Raw genomic sequence first — 16,295 nt, 5'->3', positions numbered from 1 at the left:
CCACAGCTCTTTTTCTTGGGACATTTGCTCCAAGGTAAACCTGAGATAAAGGCCTTGCTCCTTAAACAACTTGAGAAGATGTACAGGTCCCGAACTATCACAACCTTTATAAAAGACCAGAAAATCATCGACATAGCAAAAGATTTTTCCCCCAGCCCATGCACATTCTGGACAATTATTCTATCCACCCTACTCAAGAAAATATTGCTTAGCACAAGGTCAACCTTTGAACCACTACATATTCGAGACTTTAGAACACATACCGCACTGCGCTACTCTACAAACATGCTCTTCAAATAAATGCTATTCAATAACATGCTCATCAGATAAATTTCAGAAAAGGATTCATGCAAAATTATTTCTGGTTATTTGCAAAAGCATCTGTCTACTTCGCATCTTGAAGATCCATTTCTTGTACTCAATTCGCAGTGTGGTTGAGTATCTTAAGAATGACAATCCAGCGGATTGTCTTGTGATTAGTGTCGATGTAGAACTATTTTATTCTATCCCGTATGAAGATCTTGTGAAAAGCTTATGAATGTGTATATCGGAGCACAACGATGAGCTCGTGTTTAGGAACGGGTGTGTAACATAAGTCTTTTTTGGCACTTGCCTCCTTTTATTTGAAGTGAAGAGCATGTTTGTGGAGTATGGCCGCCGCCGCTAGCAGCTCCTCCGCCGTCCTGCGCCCGTCCACACCGAAGACCAGGCCGGAGCTTTGATTCCGAGGAGGAGGCTCCTTGGCGCAGACCGGCACGCCGCGGATGACGGCCGTGGCTAGCAGGGCCTGGAGAGCATCGCTGCTCCCCGCGTCCACTGCCACCACATTCCGCCGCATGTTTACCCGGACGGCGAGGACGCCCGGGCGGGATCCGATCTCCTCGGCCAACTCCCAGCCCTGTTCCCTGGTGAAGGCGGTGCCCCGGTTCGCCGGCCGAAACAGCACCGTCCCCACCAGGCTGGACGGGACCTCCACGGCAGCCGCGGCTCGCTCCAGGGCAGCTCTCCGACGCCGCGCCGCCTTGGTAGTGATAATGCGCCACGACTGCAGTGGCAGGTTTTTGATGGAGGCGAAACACATAGGCGCTCGTGTCCTGTGGGATGTCCGTGCGCGTTAAAGATTCCCAGATGGTCGAAATTATTCCGGAGACCTCTACTACAGCACATGTTTCTTTCTTTCTTTCTTTCTTTCTTTCTTTCTTTCTTTCTTTCTTTCTTTCTTCCTTCCTTTCTTTCTTTCTTTCTCTGTTTCTTTCTTTCTCTTCTGTCTTTCTTCCTTTGTTTCCTTCCTTCTTTCTTTCTCCCTTTCTATCTTTCTTTCTTTCCTCTCTTCTTTCTTCCTTTTTTCTTTCTTTCTTTTTCTTTCACTCTTACCTTCCTCATTTCCCTTACGGCGCGGTTTTGCCATCCAGCAACATATGTGAGATAATTACTACGCCGTGTTTTCCTCGAAAACCAATGCTTTTAAATAGAGCGGGCCCGACACGATGGCATCCTAGAAATTTGGCCCGGGTCATTACAAAAAGTTTGCTCCTGGCGACCACCGAAATTGCGACCTTGATTGATCTGGACCCAAATCGATGCAAACCATAATTGACCGTGCCCGACAAGGTAGCGTCCTCCAAATTTGTCCCGAGTCATTTCTGAAAATTTGGCCAGGGCGACCCCCGAATTTCGACATCGCCTGAATAGGACCAAAATATTATAACTCAGCATTCCCCGGAGGGTCGAAAACTCCAAATTTGGCCAGGGCCATTTCCAAAAATGCGGCCCGGGCAATCCCCGCACCCTCAAACCAGAGCTTGAAGGGAGGAATCTGTTGGTATGTTTTCGATAAATAGACGATTTCTTGGTCTGTTTCAGTGTGGAAAAAGCAGGCGCAGTTGACGCGGATATTATGATCACACTTTTGAAACGCATATTAAATGGCCTTTACTTCACTTATGAACTACCTGAAAAAGCGATGATAAGGTTCCTCGATCTACTAATACAGGAAACTCCTGCCCATACACTCTGGCGGTAGCATACAAAAAGTGAAAAAAGCATCATGAGATATGATTCCAGCCAGTCTAAGCTTGTCAAAAGGAGTGTTGCCCACTCGTGCACGATGCAGAGCCTTGCGAAGTCCTGCGATCACAAAATGACATAGAGCATCACCATGCAAACCAGTCGGCTGATCGATAGTGGATTCACAGACAACAAAATGGCGTCGTCCTGGCCGAAAAAGTGCTTAAATTCTTGACGAGGAAAGAAAAATAGTCTAAAAAGCCGGGGAATAGAGAAGGACTGGCAGTCATACCATATATACATAAGGTATCGCACGGACTGAAGAAAGTGGCGAAGAAACACCAAGTGAAACTGGTATTTAGCGCACCAAAAAATCTGATAAGCCACTGCAACAAGGTGAATGCGAAAGGAAAGCGTGACAAGCGCAAGGAATCTGACATTGCCTATAGGGAAAGGTTCTTATCATGCCAGAGAGACATTATTTTTAAGATACCAATAATCATGTGGGAAACAATATATTGGGCAATTGGGCAGATGTGTCAACACGAGGCTCCTAGAGCACAATAATGACTGCGGAAAAATTAACCACCCGAGGAATCCAGCGCACCATTGCAGCAGGTTTAAAAAGAAAAAGAAAAGAAAACCACTGTTCCTCAGGACAACAATTGTAGGTAAGCAGAAAGAAAGGATTTGAAGACAAATATGTGAAGCGTTTTTAATCGAAAAGGCGAAAAATGGAATGTAAGTAAGCACTCGATCTATTGCACTTACACAAGACAAAATTGATATGATAAATGCACATGCTGGGTCGTGGTGATGCTCACGTGTTTGATGGCAGGATGGTTGCCTTTGCTAAAAAATGACGTCGCGTATATAAACGCATCTTCCGTAAGGAATAAACAGTTGTTAGTTTGCGCTTGTGTCACATGTGTGTTGTCTTCTTGTGTGGCTTATAGCGCATACGTTCGCACAAAGATCAACCAGCTAGCCCCGGTATTAGCTTTGCTAGCTATTCCGATCTACCGAAATATGACCATAGACGATTTGGATTACAATCGACGTCCAACCAGAACTGAGCGTTCCCTCCATGGTTATGATCTGAAAATTTCGCCTGAGTCATTTGCTAGAATTTGGTCCGGGCGACCCCCGAAATTTGAACTTGGCCGATTTGGACCAAAATCGATGTCCAGCCACAATTGAGCGTCCCCGCGGTAACAGAACCTCCAAATTGGACCGGGTCATTTCCAAAATTATCGCCGCGGTGACCCCAGGAATTAGAAAATTAAAAATTGATTTTGAGGAAAGGAAAAGGCGCAGTAACTGTCTCACATATCTCGGCGGACACCTGAACCACGCCGTAATGGAAGCATTAAATGAGGCAGAGAACGAAAGGGAGAAAGAGGTGCCGTAGTGGAGGACTCTGGAATAATTTCGACCACCTGGGGATCTTTAACGCGCACTTACATCGCACAGCACGCGGGCGCTTTTTGTGTTTCGCCTCCATCAAAACGCTGCCGCCGCGGTCGTGTTCGAACCTGTTTACTCCAGCTCAATAGGGAGTCATAACCACTGAGCCACCCGGCCCGATGGCAATCTCCAAAACTGGCCGGAGTCATTATCAAAAATTTCGTCCGGGCGAGCCCCGAAATCGAATTGGACCAAAATTTATTTGAACCATAATTGAGCGGGCCTGACGCAATGGCGACCCCTAAATTTGGCCAGGGTGACTCCCAAAAATTTAGTGCGGGCGAATTCCGAAATCATTACCTTCGACAATTTGGACCAAAATCGATGTCAAAGCAGAATCGAGCGTGCCGGACACGATGGCGACCTCCATATTTGGCCCGAGTCATTTCGGAAAATTTGGTTTTGGCGACCCCCGAAATTAGACCTTAGCCGATTTCGACCAGAATCGATGTCAGACCATTATTGATCGAGCGTGTCCGACACAATGACAACCTCCTAATTTGGCCCGTGCGATTGCCAAAACATGACAGGGCACGCGAGAGGAGGCCAAAGCAAGATACAGCTGATTCGTCGCGCCACCTGACGTTGTACTTCAGGTGTCGAGATATCGCAGAGCTCGTGCGCTTCCTTTCTCGCTCGCAGCTGTGTCTTTTAAAGCGAAAGATTCACTGCTCTCCTCCGTCGCTTCTTCGCAGTGTGTGCGAGTCTGACCTTGAACAGAGGAGAAATCACGTAACAGGTATGACGTTATGACAGCTCTGACAGCTATTGCCGCTGCCGCAGCCGAAACCTAGCGCTCGCCTCTGTTTACATAGGCCTTCGTCGTGCATTGTCTTCATTGGCGTTGGCGTTGACAACCTGACTCCAATGATTTCGAGGAAGGGCGCATAACTGGCTCCCTGGGTCACTGGACGCCTCAATTGCTCCTTTAGGTACGCGGCGGTGGTGAGCGAAAGATGTTTGCTGAGCGTCAGCGCTGACAACTTTGTGGCAGACACGCGGCAGTGCAGAAATGGGCCGCAGCGTTCATTGGGTGAGCAACCTCTCGCGATCGACCATTAATTTGTATGCCACCTGCCAGGGTGGGCGTGCTGCCTATCGAGTGTCCGGAACGCACTCAATGTTACAGACGCCAAGCCGCGTCTAGTTGCCTGATACAGTACAGCTTAGCAAGACCGACCTTAGCAAAGTATAACTACGCATAACCATCTGCTTTGGCTTTGTCCACTAATGTTGCGCGGAGTTACAGCTTTTCTTAATTTTCTTATTCGCTCGCAGCCTACGAGCTGATTACATGCAGCGCTTGGCGCTAGGGGTCGCTTTATTTATTCACTACGCCACGCGTGCAGTTCCGCGGGGAGCACGAGGGTGAAGCATGCGCTGCCCGCTTTCTCTCGATCGAATAAATTATCATGCCTGTCTCGGCGACCAACCTTCGCCCCATAAAGGATTTCTTCTCTTCTTTGCATTTTAGTTTTAGTTTAAACATACCATGTGATGTTGAAATACAAACGGGTACACTGAAAACTGTAAGGCATTCCGCCGAGAAATGGCTTACTTCGGTTCCATCACAGGAGACGAGGTAGGCAGGCCACTTTGCACATAAAATAAAATAAGCCATTAGATGACGAAAAAACAATGCGAACATATATCGGCGAGGTGATAGGTTGCACATGACAGAATTACAATTGATGCAGCGTTCAGACTAAAAAAAAAAAAAAGCATTGACGGAATGCGTCCTCTGTGTTGCCCGGAAACTTAGGGTGAATGACCGCCCACGGAAATGATGTCTGACGTCCTCCTTGGTCCAGAATTGTAAAGAGAGATGATATGCTCGCGGCCAGCTGGAACGGCTTCGAACTCTTCACGAATGGTGCTCCACAGCTCGTCCGCTGTTGGCCTGGACAAGTTTCATCTCGGCAGGTACAGTGGTGAGCAATCCTGTCTAGAGCACGCCGACAGGGCTCTACTGAGCAAGTCAGTGCCGTCCAACGTTAGGCTCTGGATTTGAGTTACGGGTCCCGTGCGTATGTGCGGCCAAAATAAAGCGGTGCCTGCTCGTGGGTTCACGCCCTCATCTCCGCTCAGTGCTTGCGCTTCACGCCGCCATGCAGGGCCTGGCTGAGGGATAAGTAACAGCGGCAGGAAAACCAACGCGCTTCGCGCGAATCACGAGGTGACTAGGCAAGCAAGTGCAAGCGATATCGGTTGATTCCGCGTTTCTAAAGCAAGTGTGAGGAATAACAGGTGATCGCGCGTTTCAAACACGAACCAGGCTAACATTGCGAGGATTAGGCCTAGTTTGTTTTTTGGTGCCGGTTTTCGTCTTGTCCATATAACGTTAGCTACATTTGCAGCGGCATTGATGCCCTAGAGGCTGCCAAGTTGGCCGGTTTGGACAGATCCGAAATGCGCTGTCCCTAGTAGCTAAGTACGCAGCGCAGATACAGTCGAAAGACGTTATGGCCAGGGCGAGCGGTGCGTACTCGTATGCAGAAAAGCGCGATCATTCGCTGTTACTCGCGCTTGCTTTAACGTCTGTCTCGTTACACTCGTGAAACACGGCGGCATATACGGCGACGCCATGGCCACCGTCACCGTGTCACAAATGCAGGCAGCGCGTCCCTGGCGGCACGAAACGAACTCGCAATAAGACGATGAATGGACAAGGAAGCGATGAGCACGCATCGCTCTGTTTTTGCCACGCATTCACGCGGGACGCATAACTCAAACCCAGAGCCTAGCCTTAATTGCCGCTGACTTGATCCGCAAAGCAACGTCGGTGCTCCCTAGATCGATTGATCAATCAATCAATCAATCAATCAATCAATGAGCATTCATTTCACGAACAGAGTGTACAGGTGGTGACAAAGGGCGGCGGAGAAAAAGCTGCAAGTTTCACAGCTTAAAAACCCCCGTTCGCCCCACAAGCAGTGACAGGCTATGTGTACATTAAAAAAACGCACATGCACACACACTGATTACAAATACAAAAGCATGTAATTGATGCTGATCAAGGGTTACAAACACAGTGATACCACTCAGATCTGTCATTTATGATAACATATGTTGTAACAGAAAACTGTGTCGAAATAGCACATGTTTATCAAAGATGTAAACCTTGGAAAACAGGTACATGTATTCCACTTTGCAACCTTTAAGGGCAGAATGCCCTCTATTCACCCTTACAGCACCCAGAATTTTTGTAAAAAGGGTGTTTTCATAAGGTAACGTCCATTTTGCACACCGCTTCAAGATACAGGATGTTAAATTGGTAGTTTTTCTTATTTGCACCTCTGGAGATCGTTGGGGTGCAAGGGCGTAAAGCGAGAAGTGCATTAGTCGATTAACCTCGGGGTACGACCACTGATCGCTTCCCGTAGCGTTTGATACAGTGATGACGACAAGCACCACTGTCACTGTCAGTGACACCCCCCGCAAAGTTAAGAGAAGCGGTTAAGAGAAGGTTAAGAGAAGTCTTGGCTAAGATAAGTCTTAATTTTGGTTGGTAACAACCTTATTTCAGGTCCTGCAGAGCTTTCGCCGTCGGGGCCTCAGGTCTCCCACGTGGGGACGTCGAGGTGTTGCCTCGCCGTTGCCTCGCGGGCCAGCTGTACGGTCCAGTGTTGGTCACCGCGGCGGGAGGGTTCCGGAGTTAGCACCGTGCGGGTTTTTGTTACAGTCCCACAGCATGTGGGTTAAAGTGGCGATATCCGTGTGGCAGACATTTTATATATTTGTCGGGTATGTGCCGTGGTAGAGCCTGTGGTATGGTTCCGGGTTGGGGTACGTGAGCGTCTGCAGTTGTCTGGGGGCCACCACGTGCGCCGTGCCCAGCTTGTCGCTGGGCGGAGGGAAAGTTCGGCGGGCCAGGCAGATGGCCTTGGTAATTTCATTGTAGCTAGTCAAGCAGTCTTTGGTGCTGCGCCATGGAGGACGGTCGCCGGCGCGGTTCGCGAGCTCGCGCGCCTTGGCGTGTGCCGTCTCGTTTCGCTTGCGATAAGTCATCGATATTTTTCCCATGTGCGCCGGGAACCACTGAATTCTGGTTTGAAAATCTACCTCCCGCTGGACTTGCCGATTGCTCAGGACTCGGGCCGCGCTCTATGAGATCCATCCTTTGGCGATGTTTCGGACCGTTTGTCGCGAGTCGCAGACAACCGTGGTGCACGTCGGAGACGTGAGGACGAGTGCCACCGCCGCTTCCTTCGCTTCCTCTGCGCGCTCGCACGCTACACTTGCCGTCAGGCGCGTTTGGCCACTCGAATCGACGACCGCAACCGCGAATCGCGAGCGTTCTGCGTATTGGGCGGCGTCAACGAACCTTGTTCCGTTTTGTCTCCGTGGCTGTGTAGGAGAGCTCTGGCCCTGACGACTCTTATTCCCCGGTTGTATTCAGGGTGGACGTTCCGTGGAATCGGGTCGACCCTTATCGTTTATCTGATCGCGTATGGAACGGCGACTTTCTGGCCTTGTTATGCGTGGTAACGGATGCCGAGACTTTCCATGATCTGGCGTCAAGCTCTCGTGCCTGCTAATCTTTCTAGTTGTGAAGTGCGCTGCGCCTCGGCGACTTCTCTAAGCGTGTTGTGAAGCCCGAGCTGGAGCATCAGTGCGTGCTGGTGGACTCGGGTAGACCAAGTGCTATCTAGTACACCCTGCGGATGAGGATGTTGATTTTGGCTTCTTCGCCCTTGTAGCAGTTGTGGAATGCCGCGAAGTACGCAATATGGATCATGACGAAAGAGTGTATTAGTCGTGTGAGACTCGCCTCCCTCATTCCGTTTCTTCTGCAGGTGACCCTCTTGAGGATTCGCATGGCGTTAGCCGTCTTGTGCTGTAACTTAGTGATCGTTTCGCCGTTGACGCCGTTGGCTTCGATTATCATGCCAAGGACCCTAATTCTGTGCTTTATCGGGATGGTTGCTCCGTTGCTCGTGCGTAGTCTGATCTCTTCGTATTCTCGTCTGGTCGTTGCCGCATTCCGAGAACCCCCTGGTGGTTTGCCTCTCTGCGTAGGGCGGTAGAGTAGGAGTTCCGACTTTTTAGGCGAACATCGTAATCCTGTCCTCACAAGGTATTCCTCTATTGTCTCGATTGCTAGTTGCAGTGCCGTTTCGATAAGACCGTCGCTCTCTTCGTGCACCCAGACGGTAATGTCGTCGGCGCATATGGTGTGCCGGACGCTTTCGAGTTCTGGCAGCTTTCCTGCTAGCCCGATCATGACCAGGTTGAAGAGCGTGGGCGAAATGACGGAGCCCTGCGAGGTGCCGGTGCTTTCCAGCGTTTGCTCTTCTAGCTGGAGGTCCTCTGCCACTAAAACAGCTCGCCTGTCTGTCAAGAAATTTTTACGTAGGTGTACGTGCGTACACCTAGGTTTTGCCGCGATATCTGGTGCAAGATCGCCGAGTGCGCGATTTTGTCTAACGCGCTTACAAGGTCGAGGCCGAGAATTGCTCTGGTGCTTCTCGTCGTGCCGTCAAGAACCTGGTGCTTCAGTTGTATCATTGCGTATTGCTTGCATGGACAGTTGTGGGCGGAATCCCATTATGGATGGTGGGTACGCGCCTTTCGCCTCTAAGTGGGCTTGCCAGCGGTTAAGAAGTGCGTGCTGCATGGTCTTGCCGACGCACGACGTTAGAGATATGGGGCGAAGGTTGTCGAGGCTCGGCACTTTTCCGTGTTTCGGGATTAGTATCATTCTCGCAGTTTTTCACTGTTGCGGGAGGCTGTCGCGCTGCACATGGGCGTGTTTTTTTTTCATTCCGCTTCCATCGAAACGGTGCCGCCGTGGGCGATCTTTGATCCGGCAACCGTTTGTTTGACAGCTGAGAGCCTAACCACGCAGCTACTTAACGGGCGAGGAAAACAACAATAAAAGTTCTTTTGAGAAAAACAAAAGCGCACTAATTCTACATTTAGTGGACACCTTAACCACGCCGTGAGGGAAGAGATGAAGGAGGGATTGAAAGATTTGCGGGGAGGGGGGGTGAAAGGAACAACCGCTGCGTTACAGTCCTCCTGATTAATTGCGGCCACTTTAGGATGTTAATCTCCGCTGACATCGCACAGCTCACGGGCGCCTTTTCCTTTATGCCTCCATCGAAACGCGGCCGCCGCTGCCCAGAGTCGATCCGGCGCGCTTTTGCTCGGCAGCCCAATACGTAACCTCAGAGCAACCGCGGTTGGTGAGAGAAAGAAAACAAAACTTCTTTTGAGGACAGGAAAGGCTCAGTAATTGTCTCACTTTTCCGTCGGCACCTCAACCGCGAAGTGGGAGAAGAGATGGAGCAGGGATCGCAAACACGAAATGACAATTGGTTTTTGAGTAAAAGAAATGGCGCAGTAACTGTCTCACATATCTCGGTGGTCAATGAAACCAGTAAAAATTAGAGGGACTATAATAATAATAATAATAATAATAATAATAATAATAATAATAATAATAATAATAAATGGCTTGCAAGGAAATTAAATGGCGCAGTATCTGTCTCATATATCGATGGACACCTGAACCGGGCCGTAAGGAAATGAATAAAAGAGGGAGTAAAAGAAGAAGAAAGAGAGAGGTACTGTAGAAGAACTTCTTGCTGGGCGAGTTGGTGCATAGCTTTCTTGGTATGGCGTTGCGCACACGACGAGACGAACACAGGAAAGAGTAGGATGACAGAAAGAGCGCTCTTTCTGTCGTCCTGCTCTTTCCTGTGTTCGTCTCGTCGTGTGTGCAACGCCATGCCAAGAAGAAAGAGGTGCCGCAGTGGAGGGCTCCGGAATAATTTCGGCCACCTGGGGATCTCTAACGTGCACTGCCATCGCACAGTACACGGGCGCCTTAGGGTTTTGCCTCCATATACTATCCAGCTCCACTTTTAAGGTATAACGCGATAGTGGTCTGTGTTCCTGACCAATAACAAGCATACTCATTGGCGTACAGTCGAAAGATGTCACTTTGCGTGAAAGACCGCACGAGTTACATATCAACTCCTACTTGTTCCCAAGCCGTTAAAGCGCAACTTGTGTTTCCTAGTCGGTAGCGAGTTTGAATTCACACCGAAGGATCGGGGTATCGAAGCCCGCCTAAGATTCTTAACGTAATGATTAGTCAAAACAAAAACTTTATAAAGTTAAGTTCTTTGAGACGTGCAGCCACCTTTACTTCTCGTTGCATTTCATGTTTTAATCGCTTTCATTCCACGTATGATGTCACATTTCACGTGAGCGTTCTGGGATGTTTGGAATTCCCGCATAGACGTCATGACCCTGTCGAGCAATCGCGACATTCGAGTAAGAATTAAATCCACCGAGCCGGCTTTTCAGCGACACGAGGCCTTTAACGCTATCGGGTTAAACAGGTCTGCAATGGTAGGCTGCGGTAAATTTAGAACACCTGGCGTTCTTTCACCTGCACGCTCTGCAAGGTTAGCTGCTGAGCGGAAGAGACAAGGGGGCGGCAGGGTACGAAAGAGCAAATTAGCGCTCTTTCAAGAAACGAAATTGCACAGTAAATGTCTTGCTTATCGGTGCGCATCTCAGCCGCGTCGTAAGAGAGGGGAGGAATTGAAGCGAAAGAAGAGAGAAAGGAGTGCCGTGGGGGACGGCTCTGGAATAATTTCTACCACTCGCCCACTCTGATTTTTGTCGCACCTTTGAATATTTAATGATAAAATGTTGCAGCTTTATTTTCGCTTTACAATTGGGCTTGTGGTCTATGAAGGTTTAAAAACGAAAAAAGAAAGATTCCACATCTGTTTGTCGTGTTGATCTCTATGAAAGCTCAGGTGTGCCATACAGGTTGACGAAATAGCTCGCACACACGTGCCTACACGAATTTGCTGTGCAGTTCATAAAAGCTCAAACGCTCAAACCGTTACATAACCAACGCGCAACATTTCACTAGCTGATTTACTGTTCAAGCTAAGCGTCGTATTTTCGTAGTGTTCTCGCCGTTTGTAGTACAACAATATAGACTACAGGTCACTGTATAATATGAAGTTGTAAGCAAAAGGGTAAGCCTCCACTAGACAGTGTGAAAAGTGGAAAATTCACATCAGCACGTCCGTTGTAACAGTCGAATTACTAATAAAACAATGCATTCGCCGATGCTTCCCTGAAAAGGGGCCCTATGCTCGCCTGGCGAACATTTTCCACCATTGTGTTCTCAAGACAATCCGGTTTGGGGCAAGAGAGTCCGGAGGCCATTAAAGCGCTGAAGAAAAATACATAGCCCAAAAAGACTAGCGAGAGGGGCTGCGCGCAAGCATTAAGATTTATCTACACCGTGAAGAACATTTTCAGTGGTTCGACTAGAATGTAGCTGTCACGCCATTCCTTTATCTTCCCCCGCTCGCAATGCGCTCGGACTTCTCATTGGCCGGGAAACTGTTCAAAGGCTTAAAAGTGTATAGCGCTGAAAAAAGGCGCGCGCTTCAATGAAATGGCACCACGTGTTCCGACTGAAGATTGAAGGTTCATCACCCGATTTTTTTCGGAGGCTGTGCCGCAGGCAGAGAGATATACCGAAGAACTGGCAGATCGGAAACATCCGTGAGCAGAATTGTCCGTGCATTTCGAGATGTGGGAACACTTGCAGATACGAAGTGGTCCGGCTGGCCAAGGGTGAAGAATCATGAGGATGTTATAGGGATTTTTGCAGCAGCTGCCGTGAACCATTTTCTGACTGTTAAAGAAATCCGCGACTAGTTGTCGCTGAGTATTTATACTTCGACATTACGCCTGTATTTGAAACCAGCTGGGATCTCAAATTATGCTGCAGCGCCAGCGCTTCCCCTCACTGAGCGACAGCGCCAACAACGCCAGCACTTCGCACAGGACCATCAATATTGTTCCACATAAGAATGTAGCAACGTAATTTCGTCTGATGAGTCCACTTTTTGCACCCGGTGGGATCAACAGCGGTGGGTGTGGCGGCCCTTGATTTCCAGGTAAACACTGTCTTTACTTCTTAGCGTCATTAAGAGATTTGGTGCTTTGCATGCACCGAAACATTCGTGGATCGAATATTTAAGAGGAATTATAGGAATTATCGCAATTATTCCCGCAAATGGAATTGTCTGATAATCTTCATTAAGAAATAAATGCACTGCCAGCAAGAAAAAATTGCCAGCGGCTTAGCCAGGCTATGCCATGATATACGTATCAAGAGGTACGTTTCCCTGGTTGAGCTTGTTGTGACCACTGTATGCTTAGCAATGAGAAAAATTGGGTATACGCACTTTATAATTCATTTTTGCTTGACAGAGATGAAGGCTGTCCCATGATCTGTGAACTAGCATGCAGTGGCGGCTGGAGTCTCCTTTTCTGCATCCATATGAAACGTTGTGATACAGCCGCCCAATACATCTCCGCATTTTAAAAGGCAATCCTGCGCATGTGACGCGCGGTTTGGGTGATAGAGCGGCGTGCGGCGAGAAAGCGCGCGGCGCGCCTGTGGTGTATCGGCGCATGCGCACAACTGCTCATCCGCGTGACGTCACACTCGGTTTTGACGGTGGAGCGGGCCGCGGCGGCGGTAACGGCCAAGTGCACGCCGCACCTACTGTTCCCCTCCGGTTGCCATAGTGACGGCGCATGAGCGCAACTGGCCTCTCCCGGCCACCGCGAACTGCTGACTGGTAGCCTAGTGTAGCTCCCGCTACAAAATGTGAATAAGCAACTTCTCATTAGCATCGAATACATGAAAAGAAACCGTGTAAGCGACCGAAAAAATCTGTTGTGCCGCAAGGTAGCATCCTGGGTTCGGTACTTTTTCTTTTTTATATAAATGATATTGTAGCAATTAGTAATCCTGTAAGTTCTTTATATATGCAGACAATTGCACCATATACGTGGAAGGAAAGGATTTGGGAAGCATTTTAAGACAGGCAAGCTCTTTGTGTTGTAGCCTTCAAAAATGGTCTGTAAGAAACAACCTAGTACTAAATGAATCGAAAACAAAATGTGTTCTTTTTCGTGCGGAAGGGTCTCGAATTAAAGTGAATGGAAATATTACATTAGGCCCCTACTCAATCACAGTCGAAAAACAAGTTAAAACATTCGGGGTAATTTTCTAAGAGGAGGAGGATAAACTTTATTTTCGTCGACAAAGGTAGCAGTTGGTGTAGGGTTATAGCCAGATCAAGTGGCCATGAGCCTGTGGCAATCGGCGACTTCAATGGCTCTTGTCACAACCCGGATTTTCTTAGAAAACATGTCCTGGAATGAACATATTAACGCTACGTGTACAAAAATTTGCAAATCAGTTGGCGTGTTTAACAGAACCCAACATCCACTTCCTGTCGCCATAAAAAAACAAAAACAAACTCAAATACCATTCTCTTTTGCATTCTCATCTCTGTTACTGTGTGTCAGTTCGGGGAAATACGACGTCCTAAAACCTGCATAAATTCACTATTTTACAAAAGAATGCAGTACGAGTGATACAAAGTGAACATTTTCTTGGGCATGCGGAAAGATCTTTTCAGACACTTAAAACGCTTAAAGTGGCAGAAGTGTATAATACAAAAATTCTAAGATCTTATAAAAGTGCAGTCCATGGAAAACTGGACTCATTTTTATTAAATGCCACCCTCAAACGCACCCACTACGTGTACCCATATAGACACCAACCCCCATGGCAAATACGATTTTCACGCACAAAGTACGGCCGGCAGCGGGGAAGTTGTACTCTACCTAAACTAATCAGATACTATGATCAACTAGGTATCGATGTATTGGCACTAAATGATCGACGCCTAACAGAATTATTATTGTAGAATCACATTTCACGAGACAAAAATGAATGAAATAATCAGTGATAAGTGCAATCGTATTTTGCTGTCTCCCTTGTGTACTGCATGCATCTGTTACGAGTGTAACGATACAGGCGTTAAAGCAAGCGCGAGTAATAGCGAATGATCGCGCATTTCTGCATCTGTCCAAACCGGCCAACATGGCAGCCTCTGGGGCTTCTTCTGCCACTGCAAGCGTAGCTAGCCTTATAGGGACAAGACGGAAACAGGCACCAAAAAACGAACTACCACTAATTCTCGCAGTGTTACCCTGGTCCGTGTTTGAAACGCGCGCTCACCCGCTATCCCTCGCACTTGCTTTCGAAACGCGGAATCAGCCGATATCGCTTGCACTTGCTTGCCTAGCTGCCTCGTGATTCGCGCGAAACGCGTTGCTTTTCCTGCTGCTGTTACTTATCACTCAGCGCGGCCCTGCATGGCGGCGTGAAGCGCAAGCACTGAGCGGAAATGAGGCCGAGAACCCACGAGCAGGCACCGCTTTATTTTTGGCCGCACATACGCATGGTACCCGTAACTCAAATCTAGAGCCTAACGTTAGACGGCACTGACTTGCCCCGTAGAGAACAGTCGGCGCGCTCTAGACAGGGCTGCTCACCACGGTACCTGCCCAGACGAAACTTGTCCAGGCCAACAGCGGACGAGCTGTGGAGCGCCAATCGTGAAGAGTTAGAAGTCCTTCCAGTTGACAGCGAGCATATCATCTCTCTTTACAATTCTGGGCCAAGAATGATGTCAGAGATCATTTCCGTGAGCGGTCGTTCACACTAAATTACACGCAACATACAGGATGCATTCCGTTAATGCTATTTTTATGGTGACTCTGAACGCTGCATCAATTTTTGCTCTGTCATCTCCAACGTATGAGCGCGCCGATATCACCTCGCATTGTTTTTTTTCTCATTTATAGGCTTAGTTTATTTTATGTGCAATGTGGCCTGCCTACATCGTCTCCTATGATCTCCTATGATCGTCGCCTATGGCGCTGTGTCTTTTAATCTGCCGCAGTCTCGGGCTATTGCACGCTATCGTCTTAATAGACTGTTATCTGTGCTAAAAAGCCATGAAAGGAAACCAAAAGCGCGTAACTGACTCCCTGGGCCAGTAGACACCTCAATAGAGCTTTGGGCTACGTGGCGGTAGTGACAGAGACATGTGCGCTGCATGCGTTTGCGTTGGCAACGTTTTGGCAGAAACGCGGTGGAGCAATAGCCGGACGGCGTTCATTGGGTTCATTGGCGTTGTCGTTGACAACGTTCCAGACTCTGGTGGTTTTTAGGAAAGAAAAGGCGCATACTTGGCTCCCGGCGGTCAGTGGTCAGTGAATCGCGATTTCAGGTCTTGGCGGTAGCGTCTGCCGGCAAAAATTTGCTTTCGGACAATATTTCGTGCTTAGCCATGGTAAACCGCCATCAATTTTATTCTTCAGAAAACCTCATATTTTTAGCAATATGCCTCTATGAATCTATCTATACACACTCGCCCCGATTTCCATCCTAGCAGAGCTTTTTAATACACAATTAAGCTTTTGTAAGAGTTTACAGTGAGGGTGAATGCCAAATGCTTTCGATAGCTTTGTAAGAATACAGTAACCCTGTTCAACCATATCAAAAGCACGAGAGATGTCACCTAACTCGGATGGTGCTAAACTCACGATTACGGCCATGCTGCAGGTTACTCAGGACACGGTTGGACTCGACGAAACTATAATAAGCTTGAAATAGATATCTTCCAGCAATTTACAAAAACCGGCTTTTAGGGAAGTATGTTTACAGTTTTACAATGCCTGCATATTGTAAGTGGACGAATGATGAACAAGTGGACGAATCATGAACGAAGAAGTGGCGGTGCGCTGAACGACGACGACGTTGATAGTTGGTAGCTGGGCGCTCGGTTCTGAGCTGAGTGCTGGCCTTCTCAGAGCAGCCGTTAATATAGACTTACCGCCGTAACATCCCCGTAACATCTTTTGGTGGAGGTCGCGGGTTCGAGCCGACATGCCGACGACCCGACGAG

Source organism: Amblyomma americanum, chromosome 1, assembly GCF_052857255.1.
Source record: "Amblyomma americanum isolate KBUSLIRL-KWMA chromosome 1, ASM5285725v1, whole genome shotgun sequence".
Taxonomy (NCBI): domain Eukaryota; kingdom Metazoa; phylum Arthropoda; class Arachnida; order Ixodida; family Ixodidae; genus Amblyomma; species Amblyomma americanum.
The sequence above is the reverse complement of the archived record's forward strand: the minus strand, read 5'-3'. Positions refer to the sequence as shown.